We start from the raw sequence: 18526 nt of genomic DNA on the forward strand, positions 1-18526 counted from the left end.
GCCCCGTGAGCAATCCAGGGAACTCGGAATTGCATCCGCTGCTGGGAACACTGCCTGAGCTCTGCTCAGGCTGTGTCTGCGAGGAGTGGGATTTGGGCTGCAGAGGTGCTGCTGGGCACAGAAAATGGAGTAAATCCTCTCCAGGGACGTGCAGTGAAGGACAGTGCAGCAGGGAAGGAGAGTATTTGCAAATTATATCAGTATTTCTCCCAAAACTGGGAGAAATGGGGTGGAGCAGAGATGGGCTGGTTTGGTTTTGTCTGGGCCGGTTATTCCTCGTGCAATGTTTTAAATCTGTTGTATGATTTTCTCTCCAGTATCTTTCTAACAAAAGCTGACAGAAATTTAGGTTCAGGGTTAGAAGTTGGGTCCATTCACTGCAAAACCTTGCCCAGGCTGGAGGACTGGGGTGATGGCTGCTCTCAGCAAAGGTTACCTGTGAATACCGTGTCAGATTTCCTTCAGTGCTGGGCAGGAAAGGTGAGGGTTTGGATCAGGAATTCTGCAAACAAGGCCTGTGTGATGTTGGTTTATTGTGTTTTTCAGGGAGCCAGGGCTGGCACAAGGACTCGTGCAGGTGCTGCTCTGGCACTGGAGCTGTTGCCCTGTGGAGCCATTTTAAAGGTGTGATTATGGAACATTTTGGAGGCTGTTTCTGGAATTCCATTTGTAGCTGGATCTCACTCTGAGTGCAGCAGTCCAGGTGAGGGTTCTGACCTCTCCAGACTTGTGCTCACCTTGGTACAGCCCGGGGCTGGAGCAGGTTTTCCAGGGAAGTGGAGATGGCTGAGGATGGGTGCTCTGGAAAGCAGGGACCTGCTGGGATTTGCATTTGCAAAGCTGCCGTGAAGTTTGTAAAACCAGCAGGAAATTCTAATTCCTGTGGTTTCTGGGGAGGAGGTGCAGGTCACCCTGAGAGCTAGATCAGAACTGGTTTGTGGTAAGGAGTCTGAGGTGTGTAAGTGCCACAGCTGGTATGAGCTGTGTGCTAAATGCAGTCCCAGCCCCAGAGGGAGGCTGATGGGCTCTGCTCATTGCTGTCCCCAGCTGTCCCCAGCCCGCTGCTCCCCCGTGGATCTGCTCTGGATTCGGGCTGTGGGTGCTGGAGCGCCCTGCTCCCTGCAGGGCCCTGCCCCTAACCCACGCAGAGAGAGAGAGCCCTGCTGGCCAGAGTGATCTTTTTTCATTTTTTCTCCCTGTGCTGTTAGCAAGGAAGGGATGGGACTGCTCTTGGGCCGGGAGCGCTCAGTGCTCAGGTGAGCACCCGCCTGGGAGCGTGAGGGTTTGCAGAGCGAGCAGCTGCTGCGGCTCAGGAGCAGCCACAAGTTCTTTGTTCCAAGGCAGGCCAGAACTTTCTAACCCCGGGGTTTATTTGGCTTTTGGAACCCAGCACCTCTGCTCAGTTCTGCCGCACTGAGGGTACTTTTGTTCAATGCCTTCTGTTGGAACTTGTCAGCTCTCAGTGTAGCGCACACAGCCCCAGCCCTGCCCTGCAAACCCTTCCCCATCGTGCCCACACAGTTTCCTCTCTCACTCACTCGGGGCAGGCTCTTACTGACAGCCACAGAAACAGAAGTTATTTTATGTTGTTTTATTCTTTTCCTGCGTAATGCCCGTGTCTTGTATTGGTACATCAATCCCAGCTTCTCCCGAGGCTGCAGATCAAATCTTTCAGTGTCTGTGGGAGTTTCTGGTTTTCCCATTCCCACGTCTCCCCTCTCTCTCTGTATGAAAAAAAAAAATTTAATAATGGATTTGTTAAGCATTTGTTGCATAAATTAACATACAGAAGGTGTTATCATTAGTATTATTATAATAATATAATTAAAATGTATAATTTTGGCATAAGATTTTTAAATTATGGTGTTAAATTTTATTTATTGTTATCTTTTATTAGTTATTCTTATTTTTGATATTTCTTAAAGTTGTACATTTTTATAAGTAGATTTTGTGTGAATAGATATGTTTATACATTTTATTAAATTTTTATATTTATATTTGTGTGTTAATAAAAGAAAATTTATTGTTGGTTTTTTTTTAAACTGCATATTTAATATTTTTATATTTTTTAAAATGTTATTTATTGTAAGGGGATGTAGAATTAGATTGTTTATTTAGATAATATTTTAACTGATTTAATTGTTTTAGCGTTGTTGTTGAAGTAATAGGTGGTATAAAAAGTGATGCTACCATTTTTAAGTTTCAAGGCTTAAAATTACTTTTCTATTTTGGTTACTATTGATGGATAAATGACTTTTTTGTTTTAAATTGTTAACTATTTTTATATAAGGGCTTTTTAATTATATGGGTGATTTGTAATGTTTTTTATTGGTATATTAGGTAAGTAAGTCAAGAATGGATTTTTTGAGTAGTGCTAGATAAATACAAAGTATGTAAACTTGAAACTTCAGTTAAAGTTACTTAAACGTTTGTTTTAGATTGGTTAATTGGTAAAGTGATATAATTAAAAGTAAATAAAGTAAATAGAGTAGAGGTATAATATTTGATAGAATTTTATAATTGGTAAGTTATTAAATAAGATTTTTATAATATTGATTTTTACATTTATAAAGAAACTTAAAGTTTATATATTTTGGTGGGTGTAGTACAAGATGTTAGGTGTAAGTTGCAATTCTTGTGTAATTTACTTGTATTTACATATTTACTTGTATTTACATATTTAGTAACATAGTAACCTATGTTACTAAATATCTATATTTAGTAACATAGGTGAAATGATATAATTAGTAAGTATTAAAAGATTGTACATTATTTTAGAGTTTATAACAGTTGATAAATGTTAAATTAGTGGTAAGTTAAATATTTATGTGTGGATAATGATTTTTTAAGTTTATTTAAAAAATAAGTTTATTTGTTATATTGATAAAGTTAAATTGTTAAGTTAAAATTATTTTAATTTATTTTTGACGTAGAAAATATTTGGGTTTGTTGTTAATTATTTTATTTAGGTAGAGTTAGGGTTAGGTTATAGTTTAAATTTTAATTGGTGAATGTTACTTACTATATTTTTATCTAATGTTTTTAAAAGTAGTAGTTAAGAGTAAAAATGTTAGGATTAAAGATTAATTACATTATTTAATAATTGGTTTTTTTAGAAGTTTTTTAGAATAGATATGCTTTGAATATAGTAACCTTTTTTTTTAAGGATTTGAAAGTGGTTATGGACAGGATTGTGAGTTTGGATTTGGATATTGAGAGTGTGAAGGTGCAGGAAATGTATGAGAGAGTGATTACTTAGTGTGAAACTTAGAAAAAGAAATTAATGTTGTAGTTGGATTTTATATTGAAGTGATTTTGTAATAATAACTGAGGAAACTGATAAGATTAACAGTTTGGAGGAGGTTTTTAATGAAATATCTTTTTTTTAATCTTGAAAAATATTTAAAATGATGAGATAACATTAGGTTAAATTATAGAGTTAGTGTAGAGATTAGTTAGAGAGTTAACTTGGTGTAAGAGCGGTATAAGTTGAGAATAAAAAAGTAGGAATTGGAAATTTTATGTGTTTTTAGATCATTATATAAAGAGATAAAGTATATTAGTAGTAAGTGTTTGAAGAAGTTAGGATAACTTTTAAAAAATATTTATATATTAAGGAAATAGAGTAAAATTTTTAAATAGTATGATATGAATAGTAATTGCTATTTTTTGGTGTTACAAAAGATAAAAAGAGTAGGGATTGTAATGAAGAGCAGAATTTTTGATGAAATTGATGATATAATACACTGTATTTTTTTTACTTCTGAATAGGTGTTTGTTAGTGTTTTCTTTTAGTTGTTTTCATTGGAGTTGTTTTAATTTTTAAGAAAATTAACCATATACTGTATAGTTTAGAGAAATGATCTTTGATAAAATTTAGGATAAGTTATATTAAATAACATTTAAATTTAGACAATGAATTTTGATAGTAAGGAATAATAAACTTAATTTTAATAGATAAAAAGAAACTTAATGTATTTATTTAAATGTACTGACATTTAATTTTGTTTGATTTTATTAACACAACATATTGAATGTTATTATTTATAAATATTGAAGGTCTTTTAAGTCTTTTGGTTTTAAAGAAATTTTAGTTGGTTGAGTTATAATTATTACTTATATCTTTACAGGGTGGTTTTATTTATTGGGAGATATGTTTCTTAGTAAAAGATCTTTTATTTATGTTACATTTCAAATGGTGCTAATTTGTACAGTGGGGTTTTTTTAAATGCAGGATATTGATTAGATTGTTTTATATTTTTTGTGGGCTTTGAAAAAATATTTATATGGTTAGGCTTTTCTATTTTTGAAGTATGTTTTGATGGTTTTTGTTGTTTTTCTAAGAGTTTTTGATTTAGAATTTGAAGAGTATTTGGCGTTTGGAGGAAATAAAGGTGAGGGTTTTTGGATACAGCTGAGTTGTATGGTATGTTATTTTGATTTTTTGTTTGGTTGTGGGGAAGGTCTCCTTTGGTTAGATGTGGGAGCGTGAGACTGGAACTAGGACTTTTTGTCTAATGCTTGATGAGTCTGTTTTATGGGGAGGAGGTGTTATTTTAAGTTTTGTAAAATACACTGAGAATTAGTTAAACTCATGGAAGAAACATTATGGTAATTAAAGGGTGCTATGTTTAAAGAGCTATAAATCTTTTTTAATAACTGCTTGACATAAGGTGAGCTCAATCTACTTTTTCTGCCCCAGCAAGCATCAGGCACGTCCGCATCAATGGCACGACCCCTGCCCACTGCTCCTGTTTCACCCGACCAAAATCAAGAGAAAAGTTGGTTGGGCTTTAAGAACTTGAAATAACTTTGAAGCAAAATAAATCACATTTTTCCCCTGTGTTTTTTTCCTTTCAGATGCTGCACTCACCTCTGCAGACAAGCGCTGAGCTCTCACTGCAGGAACCTGTCAGGCCTCGGTGGCTGTGAGTTCACGTTCTTCTCACTGGGGAATTGAAATAATTGCTGGTTAATTGCAGAAATGTTTTCTGGAGCCTTTCCCCTTTTGTGCCCCTGTGCTGTGTGGGACAAGGGCAGAGGAGCCTCGGGCTGGAAAGGGGCAGGAGAAGGCAAAGGGACCCCCTGGTGTCCCCAGGGCTCTGTGGGGAACAGAACGGACACTGTGCGGGCACGGGGAGGTGAGGAGTGACAGTCTGGGGCCAAATCCCAGCTCACCCGCAGGGAAATAAGTGAGGGACATTTTGGAGGGGAAAGCTGAGGCCATGAGTTCACCCAGCCTGGCCAAGTTGTGTTCGCACAAAGTGGCACCGGAGACGAAAGTCAATCCAGAGCCCACCCTGCTCAACCTCTAAGTCCCAGAATAAATTCTTCAAGCTGCCCGTTGAGAGACTAAAAACACATGAAAGAGAACCAAGAGCATTCCGAGAGCAAACCAGAAGGTTCTTGGGAATCCCACTGCACTGTTGTCACAGCCTTTTTGACAGAGCTCTTAAGTTTTTTATTTTAATGCTGATTTTCTCTGCCTGGATCATTCACTCCGGGGGCTGTGGGGACTTTTTGGGTTTGAACTCCCTCCCTGTGGCCCTGACACTGCTCAGGAGCTGGAGGAAAAGCAGAATCAGCTCTCCTGGCAGGGGCAAGGAGTTTTCCCCCAGAGCAGATGCAGCAGCTGCCCTCCAGCCCGGCCAGGAGGGATCTGCTTTGGCTCCTGGCTGCTGCAGGGACAGAACGTGTTCAGCTGCTCCAGGTGACATTCCAGCTGCCTCATCTCCCATCCCTGCTCCCGCCCCTCCTGCTCTCAGCTCCCGCCCAGCCAGCTGTGCCGAGGGGAATTTGTCCCACCAGCAGCAGGGGAAGGACAAGGGCTCCCACCCTGGCACTTGGATTGTCCCTCTGGGGGATGCCGGCTGCTGGGATTTAGATCATTCTATACATTTGGCTGCTGAAACTTCCCCACCCAGGGGATTTAGCACAAAGATTGTTCTCTGCGTGGTGCCTGGATTTGGGGTTCAGTATCAGCTTTGCTAGTTCAGATGAATTATACCCACAGCCCCAGGTTCCCTGCTGAATTCCTGCTGGAATAACCTGACGGTGCCTCGTGGAGAGTGGAAATTCCCATGCAGAGCTGCCACTTTAGCACCAGCTGTGTCAGGAACCAGCAGAGGTTCCAGGGAAGCTCAGTGGGATCAGGACAAGGACAGGTCTCTATTCTATAGAACTTGCTATTTAAAACCCTCATCCCCCAGCCCAGGGCTGTGTCTGGAGTCACTTGACAGAGTTCCCTGGAACTCAGCTGATTTCACCCCCCGGAGCTCAGGCTCCAGCTGATGTTTTAAAGCAGGACAAGGCGGTGGCTGGATGCGCTCCCGGCCTGTGCTGAGGCAGAACATCTGTCCTGCAGAAGCTCCGCTCCTTTCAGAGCCTCAGCAGCGGCCTCTGCATGTCCTTTTCCCTCAGGAAAGGGATGCACATCCCTGCCTGCAGCACACCTCCAGTGGGACCCACCTGTGAGAGTTTTCCATCACTTCTGCACCTCCAGCTGGCTCCCTGGAAATCTCCAGACATCATCGCACTCGAACCTCTGATTTTAAGGCATCTCCGAGGCTGTGGCTTGGCATTTAGTATCTGTGAGGGAAGATTGCCTTGGCTCAAATGAAATGTAAACTTTAAGGCATTTAGAGATTTTGAGGAGCTAAGAGAAATACGTCTTACTAGAATTAATTAAAATAAGAATAATAAATGAGTAGGCCTTGATGAAGTTAGGAGTTAGTAGTTAACTAATAATTAATTGCTTGTCAGCACAATGTTTAGTTAGCTGGATTTATAATGAAGAATATAGAAACTGATAAATAGCTTTTAGGAACATAAGACAATTGTGGGCCTCCTCTGTTCTGAAACCAATTGAAGACAAGGAATGGGAGTTCTACCAAGAGTTCATTTGTCATACTTGCATTGAAAAGGTAGAAAGGTCAGAAGGAGGAAGATGTCATTTACTTCCTCATTTTGGGACCCCTCCCCATGAAAGGGACCACCGACCCATTTCAAGGGACAAACTACGCATGCTTAATAGCTTTTGGAGTGATTAGCATATGAAGCGGGGAATGGGATGTACCAAAATTATGAATATGTATTTGTATTTTGTGTATTCAATACTTGTATGGATAAAAAGACTCTGTAATCACCTGGAAGGGGCGGTGTGTATTTGGGAGCGATCCCGCACGCTGCCCGGCGTCGAATAAACACACACTTGCTAACTTTAAACTGTTTAGAGAGTTTTTGTCCGTCACAGTTGGATTTCGATACTAGATCAATATCCATATTTTTTTAATAAATCACAAACGCTGCTGGTGGATGATGGCCTCAGGCTGGAAAAGAGGGAGGAGATTTGGGGTGGCTGGGACATACCTGGCAGCTGTGTGGGAGCTCGGGGAGGTCAGAAACGGGGATTGCTGTCAGAGCCCCTCTGCAAACGGCCGTGCCTCCGTTCCCAGGTGATGCCAGCCGTTCCCTGGGGTCCCTCCGGGCTGTCGGTGCCGTCTGTCCGGGCTGAAGCATCCCTGCGCGCCTGTGGGGAGCAGCCCCCGGCCGAGGAGCCACGGGCAGCCCTTCAGCCGCGTCCGTGCCAGCGCTGTCCGGTGCCCCGGTGCCCGTGCCGGGCCGTGCGTTGGTCACGCTGCGAGCCACGGGCCGGGCACGGCAGCTCCTGCCCTGCCGAGCCAAGGACCGGAGGTGCTCTCTGCCCTCCCGGGGCTCCGGGCTCCTGCAGCCCCGCACCGGGCGCAGGCGGAGCGGGAGCGGCGGCCCCGGCGGAGCGGCGGTGCCGGTCCCGATCGCCGCCCCGATCCCGCCCCGATCCTCCGGCCCCGGCACCCCCACCCTGCCCGCCGAGGAAGGAGCGGCGCTGCCCGGCTCCCACAGCAGCCACCGGCGGGACCGGGGCCCAAATCCCCGGGCCCGGCTCCCAGTCCCGGTCGCACCTGAGCCCGTCGGGCGCCGCGCAGCGCCGGGAGCAGCCCCGATCCGATCTCCGCACGGCGCTCCGAGCGCCGGTCCCGCCGCAGCCCGGCCGAGCATTCCCCGCAGAATGTGAGGCGGGCGCGGATCCGCCGCCATTTATGGGCGGGGGGCGGGGGGGCGGGGCCGGGGGCGGGGCCAGCACAGGTGCGCGCACAGGTGCGCGGGGCCCCAGCGCGCCTGCGCGGGGCGGGGCCGGGGGGATTTAAGCGGCGGGGAGGGCCGGGCAGAGCCATTTGACGCTGGGCGCTCGGGGCGGGAGGTTGCGGCCGGCCGGGCCCCTTTTTCTCTTTTTCTCTATATTTCTTTGCTTCTGTGTTTCTGTTCTTTTGCGTTTCTTTTTCTCTATACCTCTCCTGTGTACCCTCCCTTCCTCCCCTCCCCCACCCCCTACACCCTCCCCCCCCCAAACCCCCCCCCCTCCCTCTCCCCCCTAGCCCTCCCCTCCCTCCCCCCCGGGCGGCCCCCCCTACACCCCTTTCCCTTTCCTCCCTTTCTATTCCCCTACTGACCCCTACCCTGTTCCTCTATCCTGTCCCTGTTCCTTCCCTCCCCAGCCGGGTTCCCCCGCGCCCCCTTTCCCTGCTCCCCTCCCCGCTCCACACGTTCCGCCTCCTTCCCCAAACCTGCCTTCAATCCTTCCTTTCCTTCCTCCACCCTGCCTTCCCCCCAGCCCCCTCCCCGACTGCCCCGCGCACCCCGACCTCTGTCCCCCTGCCCCCTGTCCTTGTCCCCTTCCTCTCGGCTGCCGCTGTGCTGCCCTGTTCTCGTTGCCCATTCCCCTTTTCCTTCTTTCCTCGCAGCCGCGGGGCTCGGGGTGCCGGATAATAAAGCCCAGAGGGCCGGAGCCCGGCGCCCCCCGCCCTCGCTGGGGTCCCCACACGGGGCAGGAGCCGCTCTGCGGGTCCCCCCATTACAGTGCAACACACGGGCCGACACTGCCGGGGCTCCGGCTTTCCCGACATCACACTGGGGGTCGGGCCGGGGGCAGGGAGGGTCCTGGGGGGTGGGGGGGTGAGGAAGGGCCCCCTCATTAGGAGGGGGCTCTGGGGGGAGGGGGGGGTGGGGGTTAGGGGGAGGGATGGGGGGGCGGGGCCGGGGGGGTGGGGAGGGAGGGGCAGGGGGTGGGAGGGGTGGGGTAGGGGTGGGGTAGGGGGGGTGGGGGGGGGTGGGGGGGTGAGGGGGGAGGGAGGGGGGGGTGGGGTGGGGGGGGGGGGGAGGGAGGGGAGGGTGGGGGGGGTGGGGTGGGGGGGGAGGGAGGGGGGGTGGGGTGGGGGGGGGGTGGGGTGGGGGGGTGGGGGGGTGGGGGGGGGTGGGGTGGGGGGGGGTGGGGTGGGGGGGTGGGGGGGGAGGGGGGGTGGGGGGGGGTGGGGTGGGGGGGGAGGGAGGGGGGGTGGGGTGGTGGGGTGGGGGGGTGGGGGGGGTGGGGTGGGGGGGAGGGGGGGTGGGGGGGGTGGGGTGGGGGGGGAGGGGGGGTGGGGTGGTGGGGTGGGGTGGGGGGGTGGGGGGGGGGGAGGGGGGGTGGGGTGGGGGGGGGGGGGGGAGGGGGGGTGGGGTGGGGGGGTGGGGGGGGAGGGGGGGTGGGGTGGGGGGAGGGGGGGTGTAGCAGAGGGGGTCACGTCACTCAGCGGCATGAACAGACATATATAAAAAAAAAAAATGAAAAAAACACACCAGCAGCCGTCCTCCAGGACCCTCCCCCCCCACCCCACCCCCCCCCCCACCCCCCCACCCCACCCCCCCCCCCACCCCCCCACCACCCCCCCTCCCCCCCCACCCCACCCCCCCACCCTCCCCCCCCCCCCCCCCCCCACCCCACCCCCCCACCCCACCCCCCCACCCCACCCCCCCTCCCACCCCCCCACCCCCCCTCCCCCCCCACCCCACCCCCCCACCCCACCCCCCCTCCCACCCCCCCTCCCCCCCCCACCCCACCCCCCCCCACCCCCCCACCCCCCCACCCCACCCCCCCCCCCACCCCACCCCCCCTCCCTCCCCCCCCACCCCACCCCCCCCACCCTCCCCTCCCTCCCCCCCCCCCCCCACCCCACCCCCCCCTCCCTCCCCCCTCACCCCCCCACCCCCCCCCCACCCCCCCTACCCCACCCCTACCCCACCCCTCCCACCCCCCCGGCCCCGCCCCCCCTACCCCACCCCTACCCCACCCCTCCCACCCCCTGCCCCTCCCCTCCCACCCCCCCGGCCCCGCCCCCCCATCCCTCCCCCTAACCCCCACCCCCCCCTCCCCCCAGAGCCCCCTCCTAATGAGGGGGCCCTTCCTCACCCCCCCACCCCCCAGGACCCTCCCTGCCCCCGGCCCGACCCCCAGTGTGATGTCGGGAAAGCCGGAGCCCCGGCAGTGTCGGCCCGTGTGTTGCACTGTAATGGGGGGACCCGCAGAGCGGCTCCTGCCCCGTGTGGGGACCCCAGCGAGGGCGGGGGGCGCCGGGCTCCGGCCCTCTGGGCTTTATTATCCGGCACCCCGAGCCCCGCGGCTGCGAGGAAAGAAGGAAAAGGGGAATGGGCAACGAGAACAGGGCAGCACAGCGGCAGCCGAGAGGAAGGGGACAAGGACAGGGGGCAGGGGGACAGAGGTCGGGGTGCGCGGGGCAGTCGGGGAGGGGGCTGGGGGGAAGGCAGGGTGGAGGAAGGAAAGGAAGGATTGAAGGCAGGTTTGGGGAAGGAGGCGGAACGTGTGGAGCGGGGAGGGGAGCAGGGAAAGGGGGCGCGGGGGAACCCGGCTGGGGAGGGAAGGAACAGGGACAGGATAGAGGAACAGGGTAGGGGTCAGTAGGGGAATAGAAAGGGAGGAAAGGGAAAGGGGTGTAGGGGGGGCCGCCCGGGGGGGAGGGAGGGGAGGGCTAGGGGGGAGAGGGAGGGGGGGGGGTTTGGGGGGGGGAGGGTGTAGGGGGTGGGGGAGGGGAGGAAGGGAGGGTACACAGGAGAGGTATAGAGAAAAAGAAACGCAAAAGAACAGAAACACAGAAGCAAAGAAATATAGAGAAAAAGAGAAAAAGGGGCCCGGCCGGCCGCAACCTCCCGCCCCGAGCGCCCAGCGTCAAATGGCTCTGCCCGGCCCTCCCCGCCGCTTAAATCCCCCCGGCCCCGCCCCGCGCAGGCGCGCTGGGGCCCCGCGCACCTGTGCGCGCACCTGTGCTGGCCCCGCCCCCGGCCCCGCCCCCCCGCCCCCCGCCCATAAATGGCGGCGGATCCGCGCCCGCCTCACATTCTGCGGGGAATGCTCGGCCGGGCTGCGGCGGGACCGGCGCTCGGAGCGCCGTGCGGAGATCGGATCGGGGCTGCTCCCGGCGCTGCGCGGCGCCCGACGGGCTCAGGTGCGACCGGGACTGGGAGCCGGGCCCGGGGATTTGGGCCCCGGTCCCGCCGGTGGCTGCTGTGGGAGCCGGGCAGCGCCGCTCCTTCCTCGGCGGGCAGGGTGGGGGTGCCGGGGCCGGAGGATCGGGGCGGGATCGGGGCGGCGATCGGGACCGGCACCGCCGCTCCGCCGGGGCCGCCGCTCCCGCTCCGCCTGCGCCCGGTGCGGGGCTGCAGGAGCCCGGAGCCCCGGGAGGGCAGAGAGCACCTCCGGTCCTTGGCTCGGCAGGGCAGGAGCTGCCGTGCCCGGCCCGTGGCTCGCAGCGTGACCAACGCACGGCCCGGCACGGGCACCGGGGCACCGGACAGCGCTGGCACGGACGCGGCTGAAGGGCTGCCCGTGGCTCCTCGGCCGGGGGCTGCTCCCCACAGGCGCGCAGGGATGCTTCAGCCCGGACAGACGGCACCGACAGCCCGGAGGGACCCCAGGGAACGGCTGGCATCACCTGGGAACGGAGGCACGGCCGTTTGCAGAGGGGCTCTGACAGCAATCCCCGTTTCTGACCTCCCCGAGCTCCCACACAGCTGCCAGGTATGTCCCAGCCACCCCAAATCTCCTCCCTCTTTTCCAGCCTGAGGCCATCATCCACCAGCAGCGTTTGTGATTTATTAAAAAAATATGGATATTGATCTAGTATCGAAATCCAACTGTGACGGACAAAAACTCTCTAAACAGTTTAAAGTTAGCAAGTGTGTGTTTATTCGACGCCGGGCAGCGTGCGGGATCGCTCCCAAATACACACCGCCCCTTCCAGGTGATTACAGAGTCTTTTTATCCATACAAGTATTGAATACACAAAATACAAATACATATTCATAATTTTGGTACATCCCATTCCCCGCTTCATATGCTAATCACTCCAAAAGCTATTAAGCATGCGTAGTTTGTCCCTTGAAATGGGTCGGTGGTCCCTTTCATGGGGAGGGGTCCCAAAATGAGGAAGTAAATGACATCTTCCTCCTTCTGACCTTTCTACCTTTTCAATGCAAGTATGACAAATGAACTCTTGGTAGAACTCCCATTCCTTGTCTTCAATTGGTTTCAGAACAGAGGAGGCCCACAATTGTCTTATGTTCCTAAAAGCTATTTATCAGTTTCTATATTCTTCATTATAAATCCAGCTAACTAAACATTGTGCTGACAAGCAATTAATTATTAGTTAACTACTAACTCCTAACTTCATCAAGGCCTACTCATTTATTATTCTTATTTTAATTAATTCTAGTAAGACGTATTTCTCTTAGCTCCTCAAAATCTCTAAATGCCTTAAAGTTTACATTTCATTTGAGCCAAGGCAATCTTCCCTCACAGATACTAAATGCCAAGCCACAGCCTCGGAGATGCCTTAAAATCAGAGGTTCGAGTGCGATGATGTCTGGAGATTTCCAGGGAGCCAGCTGGAGGTGCAGAAGTGATGGAAAACTCTCACAGGTGGGTCCCACTGGAGGTGTGCTGCAGGCAGGGATGTGCATCCCTTTCCTGAGGGAAAAGGACATGCAGAGGCCGCTGCTGAGGCTCTGAAAGGAGCGGAGCTTCTGCAGGACAGATGTTCTGCCTCAGCACAGGCCGGGAGCGCATCCAGCCACCGCCTTGTCCTGCTTTAAAACATCAGCTGGAGCCTGAGCTCCGGGGGGTGAAATCAGCTGAGTTCCAGGGAACTCTGTCAAGTGACTCCAGACACAGCCCTGGGCTGGGGGATGAGGGTTTTAAATAGCAAGTTCTATAGAATAGAGACCTGTCCTTGTCCTGATCCCACTGAGCTTCCCTGGAACCTCTGCTGGTTCCTGACACAGCTGGTGCTAAAGTGGCAGCTCTGCATGGGAATTTCCACTCTCCACGAGGCACTGTCAGGTTATTCCAGCAGGAATTCAGCAGGGAACCTGGGGCTGTGGGCATAATTCATCTGAACTAGCAAAGCTGATACTGAACCCCAAATCCCGGCACCACGCAGAGAACAATCTTTGTGCAAAATCCCCTGGGTGGGGAAGTTTCAGCAGCCAAATGTATAGAATGATCTAAATCCCAGCAGCCAGCATCCCCCAGAGGGACAATCCAAGTGCCAGGGTGGGAGCCCTTGTCCTTCCCCTGCTGCTGGTGGGACAAATTCCCCTCGGCACAGCTGGCTGGGCGGGAGCTGAGAGCAGGAGGGGCGGGAGCAGGGATGGGAGATGAGGCAGCTGGAATGTCACCTGGAGCAGCTGAACACGTTCTGTCCCTGCAGCAGCCAGGAGCCAAAGCAGATCCCTCCTGGCCGGGCTGGAGGGCAGCTGCTGCATCTGCTCTGGGGGAAAACTCCTTGCCCCTGCCAGGAGAGCTGACTCTGCTTTTCCTCCAGCTCCTGAGCAGTGTCAGGGCCACAGGGAGGGAGTTCAATCCCAAAAAGTCCCCACAGCCCACGGAGTGAATGATCCAGGCAGAGAAAATCAGCATTAAAATAAAAAACTTAAGAGCTCTGTCAAAAAGGCTGTGACAACAGTGCAGTGGGATTCCCAGGAACCTTCTGGTTTGCTCTTGGAATTCTCTTGGTTCTCTTTCATGTGTTTTTAGTCCCTCAACGGGCAGCTTGAAGAATTTATTCTGGGACTTAGAGGTTGAGCAGGGTGGGCTCTGGATTGACTTTCGCCTCCGGTGCCACTTTGTGCGAACACAACTTGGCCAGGCTGGGTGAACTCATGGCCTCAGCTTTCCCCTCCAAAATGTCCCTCACTTATTTCCCTGCGGGTGAGCTGGGATTTGGCCCCAGACTGTCACTCCTCACCTCCCCGTGCCCGCACAGTGTCCGTTCTGTTCCCCACAGAGCCCTGGGGACACCAGGGGGTCCCTTTGCCTTCTCCTGCCCCTTTCCAGCCCGAGGCTCCTCTGCCCTTGTCCCACACAGCACAGGGGCACAAAAGGGGAAAGGCTCCAGAAAACATTTCTGCAATTAACCAGCAATTATTTCAATTCCCCAGTGAGAAGAACGTGAACTCACAGCCACCGAGGCCTGACAGGTTCCTGCAGTGAGAGCTCAGCGCTTGTCTGCAGAGGTGAGTGCAGCATCTGAAAGGAAAAAAACACAGGGGAAAAATGTGATTTATTTTGCTTCAAAGTTATTTCAAGTTCTTAAAGCCCAACCAACTTTTGCTCTTGATTTTGGTTGGGTGAAACAGGAGCAGTGGGCAGGGGTCGTGCCATTGATGCGGACGTGCCTGATGCTTGCTGGGGCAGAAAAAGTAGATCCAACTCACCTTATGTCAAGCAGTTATTAAAACAGATTTATAGCTCTTTAAACATAGCACCCTTTAATTACCATAATGTTTCTTCCATGAGTTTAACTAATTCTCAGTGTATTTTATAAAACTTAAAATAACACCTCCTCCCCATAAAACAGACTCATCAAGCATTAGACAAAAAGTCCTAGTTCCAGTCTCACGCTCCCACATCTAACCAAAGGAGACCTTCCCCACAACCAAACAAAAAATCAAAATAACATACCATACAACTCAGCTGTATCCAAAAACCCTCACCTTTATTTCCTCCAAACGCCAAATACTCTTCAAATTCTAAATCAAAAACTCTCAGAAAAACAACAAAAACCATCAAAACATACTTCAAAAATAGAAAAGCCTAACCATATAAATATTTTTTCAAAGCCCACAAAAAATATAAAACAATCTAATCAATATCCTGCATTTAAAAAAACCCCACTGTACAAATTAGCACCATTTGAAATGTAACATAAATAAAAGATCTTTTACTAAGAAACATATCTCCCAATAAATAAAACCACCCTGTAAAGATATAAGTAATAATTATAACTCAACCAACTAAAATTTCTTTAAAACCAAAAGACTTAAAAGACCTTCAATATTTATAAATAATAACATTCAATATGTTGTGTTAATAAAATCAAACAAAATTAAATGTCAGTACATTTAAATAAATACATTAAGTTTCTTTTTATCTAATAAAATTAAGTTTATTATTCCTTACTATCAAAATTCATTGTCTAAATTTAAATGTTATTTAATATAACTTATCCTAAATTTTATCAAAGATCATTTCTCTAAACTATACAGTATATGGTTAATTTTCTTAAAAATTAAAACAACTCCAATGAAAACAACTAAAAGAAAACACTAACAAACACCTATTCAGAAGTAAAAAAATACAGTGTATTATATCATCAATTTCATCAAAAATTCTGCTCTTCATTACAATCCCTACTCTTTTTATCTTTTGTAACACCAAAAAATAGCAATTACTATTCATATCATACTATTTAAAAATTTTACTCTATTTCCTTAATATATAAATATTTTTTAAAAGTTATCCTAACTTCTTCAAACACTTACTACTAATATACTTTATCTCTTTATATAATGATCTAAAAACACATAAAATTTCCAATTCCTACTTTTTTATTCTCAACTTATACCGCTCTTACACCAGGTTAACTCTCTAACTAATCTCTACACTAACTCTATAATTTAACCTAATGTTATCTCATCATTTTAAATATTTTTCAAGATTAAAAAAAAGATATTTGATTAAAAACCTCCTCCAAACTGTTAATCTTATCAGTTTCCTCAGTTATTATTACAAAATCACTTCAATATAAAATCCAACTACAACATTAATTTCTTTTTCTAAGTTTCACACTAAGTAATCACTCTCTCATACATTTCCTCCACCTTCACACTCTCAATATCCAAATCCAAACTCACAATCCTGTCCATAACCACTTTCAAATCCTTATAAAAATAGGTTACTATATTCAAAGCATATCTATTCTAAAAAACTTCTAAAAAAACCAATTATTAAATAATGTAATTAATCTTTAATCCTAACATTTTTACTCTTAACTACTACTTTTAAAAACATTATATAAAAATATATTAAGTAACATTTGCCAATTAAAATTTAAAATCTAACCTAACCCTAACTCTACCTAAATAAAATAATTAACAACAAACCCAAATATTTTCTACGTCAAAAATAAATTAAAATAATTTTAACTTAACAATTTAACTTTATCAATATAACAAATAAACTTATTTTTTAAATAAACTTAAAAAATCATTATCCACACATAAATATTTAACTTACCACTAATTTAACATTTATCAACTGTTATAAACTCTAAAATAATGTACAATCTTTTAATACTTACTAATTATATCATTTCACCTATGTTACTAAATATAGATATTTAGTAACATAGGTTACTATGTTACTAAATATGTAAATACAAGTAAATATGTAAATACAAGTAAATTACACAAGAATTGCAACTTACACCTAACATCTTGTACTACACCCACCAAAATATATAAACTTTAAGTTTCTTTATAAATGTAAAAATCAATATTATAAAAATCTTATTTAATAACTTACCAATTATAAAATTCTATCAAATATTATACCTCTACTCTATTTACTTTATTTACTTTTAATTATGTCACTTTACCAATAAACCAATCTAAAACAAATGTTTAAGTAACTTTAACTGAAGTTTCAAGTTTACATACTTTGTATTTATCTAGCACTACTCAAAAAATCCATTCTTTACTTACTTACCTAATATACCAATAAAAAACATTACAAATCACCCATATAATTAAAAAGCCCTTATATAAAAATAGTTAACAATTTAAAACAAAAAAGTCATTTATCCATCAATAGTAACCAAAATAGAAAAGTAATTTTAAGCCTTGAAACTTAAAAATGGTAGCATCACTTTTTATACCACCTATTACTTCAACAACAACGCTAAAACAATTAAATCAGTTAAAATATTATCTAAATAAACAATCTAATTCTACATCCCCTTACAATAAATAACATTTTAAAAAATATAAAAATATTAAATATGCAGTTTAAAAAAAAACCAACAATAAATTTTCTTTTATTAACACACAAACATAAATATAAAAATTTAATAAAATGTATAAACATATCTATTCACACAAAATCTACTTATAAAAATGTACAACTTTAAGAAATATCAAAAATAAGAATAACTAATAAAAGATAACAATAAATAAAATTTAACACCATAATTTAAAAATCTTATGCCAAAATTATACATTTTAATTATATTATTATAATAATACTAATGATAACACCTTCTGTATGTTAATTTATGCAACAAATGCTTAACAAATCCATTATTAAAATTTTTTTTTTCATACAGAGAGAGAGGGGAGACGTGGGAATGGGAAAACCAGAAACTCCCACAGACACTGAAAGATTTGATCTGCAGCCTCGGGAGAAGCTGGGATTGATGTACCAATACAAGACACGGGCATTACGCAGGAAAAGAATAAAACAACATAAAATAACTTCTGTTTCTGTGGCTGTCAGTAGGAGCCTGCCCCGAGTGAGTGAGAGAGGAAACTGTGTGGGCACGATGGGGAAGGGTTTGCAGGGCAGGGCTGGGGCTGTGTGCGCTACACTGAGAGCTGACAAGTTCCAACAGAAGGCATTGAACAAAAGTACCCTCAGTGCGGCAGAACTGAGCAGAGGTGCTGGGTTCCAAAAGCCAAATAAACCCCGGGGTTAGAAAGTTCTGGCCTGCCTTGGAACAAAGAACTTGTGGCTGCTCCTGAGCCGCAGCAGCTGCTCGCTCTGCAAACCCTCACGCTCCCAGGCGGGTGCTCACCTGAGCACTGAGCGCTCCCGGCCCAAGAGCAGTCCCATCCCTTCCTTGCTAACAGCACAGGGAGAAAAAATGAAAAAAGATCACTCTGGCCAGCAGGGCTCTCTCTCTCTGCGTGGGTTAGGGGCAGGGCCCTGCAGGGAGCAGGGCGCTCCAGCACCGACAGCCCGAATCCAGAGCAGATCCACGGGGGAGCAGCGGGCTGGGGACAGCTGGGGACAGCAATGAGCAGAGCCCATCAGCCTCCCTCTGGGGCTGGGACTGCATTTAGCACACAGCTCATACCAGCTGTGGCACTTACACACCTCAGACTCCTTACCACAAACCAGTTCTGGTCTAGCTCTCAGGGTGACCTGCACCTCCTCCCCAAAAACCACAGGAATTAGAATTTCCTGCTGGTTTTACAAACTTCACGGCAGCTTTGCAAATGCAAATCCCAGCAGGTCCCTGCTTTCCAGAGCACCCATCCTCAGCCATCTCCACTTCCCTGGAAAACTGCTCCAGCCCCGGGCTGTACCAAGGTGAGCACAAGT

At 48.0% G+C, this 18526-nt stretch overlaps 2 long non-coding RNA genes across 2 annotated transcripts; one reads left to right on the plus strand and one right to left on the minus strand.

Moving 5' to 3' along the window:
- Positions 1 to 1576: 1576 nt before the first annotated feature.
- LOC140681725 (uncharacterized) lies at positions 1577 to 4951 on the minus strand. Its single transcript, XR_012052852.1, has 2 exons — positions 4874 to 4951; positions 1577 to 1724 (listed from the first exon to the last, which is right to left on the minus strand). It is a non-coding gene; the product is annotated as an uncharacterized lncRNA (long non-coding RNA).
- A 5915-nt stretch (positions 4952 to 10866) lies between these two features.
- LOC140681732 (uncharacterized) lies at positions 10867 to 17676 on the plus strand. Its single transcript, XR_012052863.1, has 2 exons — positions 10867 to 14379; positions 17529 to 17676. It is a non-coding gene; the product is annotated as an uncharacterized lncRNA (long non-coding RNA).
- Positions 17677 to 18526: the final 850 nt, after the last annotated feature.

The sequence above is a fragment of the Taeniopygia guttata genome, chromosome Z (assembly GCF_048771995.1).
Source record: "Taeniopygia guttata chromosome Z, bTaeGut7.mat, whole genome shotgun sequence".
In the NCBI taxonomy this organism is placed as follows: domain Eukaryota; kingdom Metazoa; phylum Chordata; class Aves; order Passeriformes; family Estrildidae; genus Taeniopygia; species Taeniopygia guttata.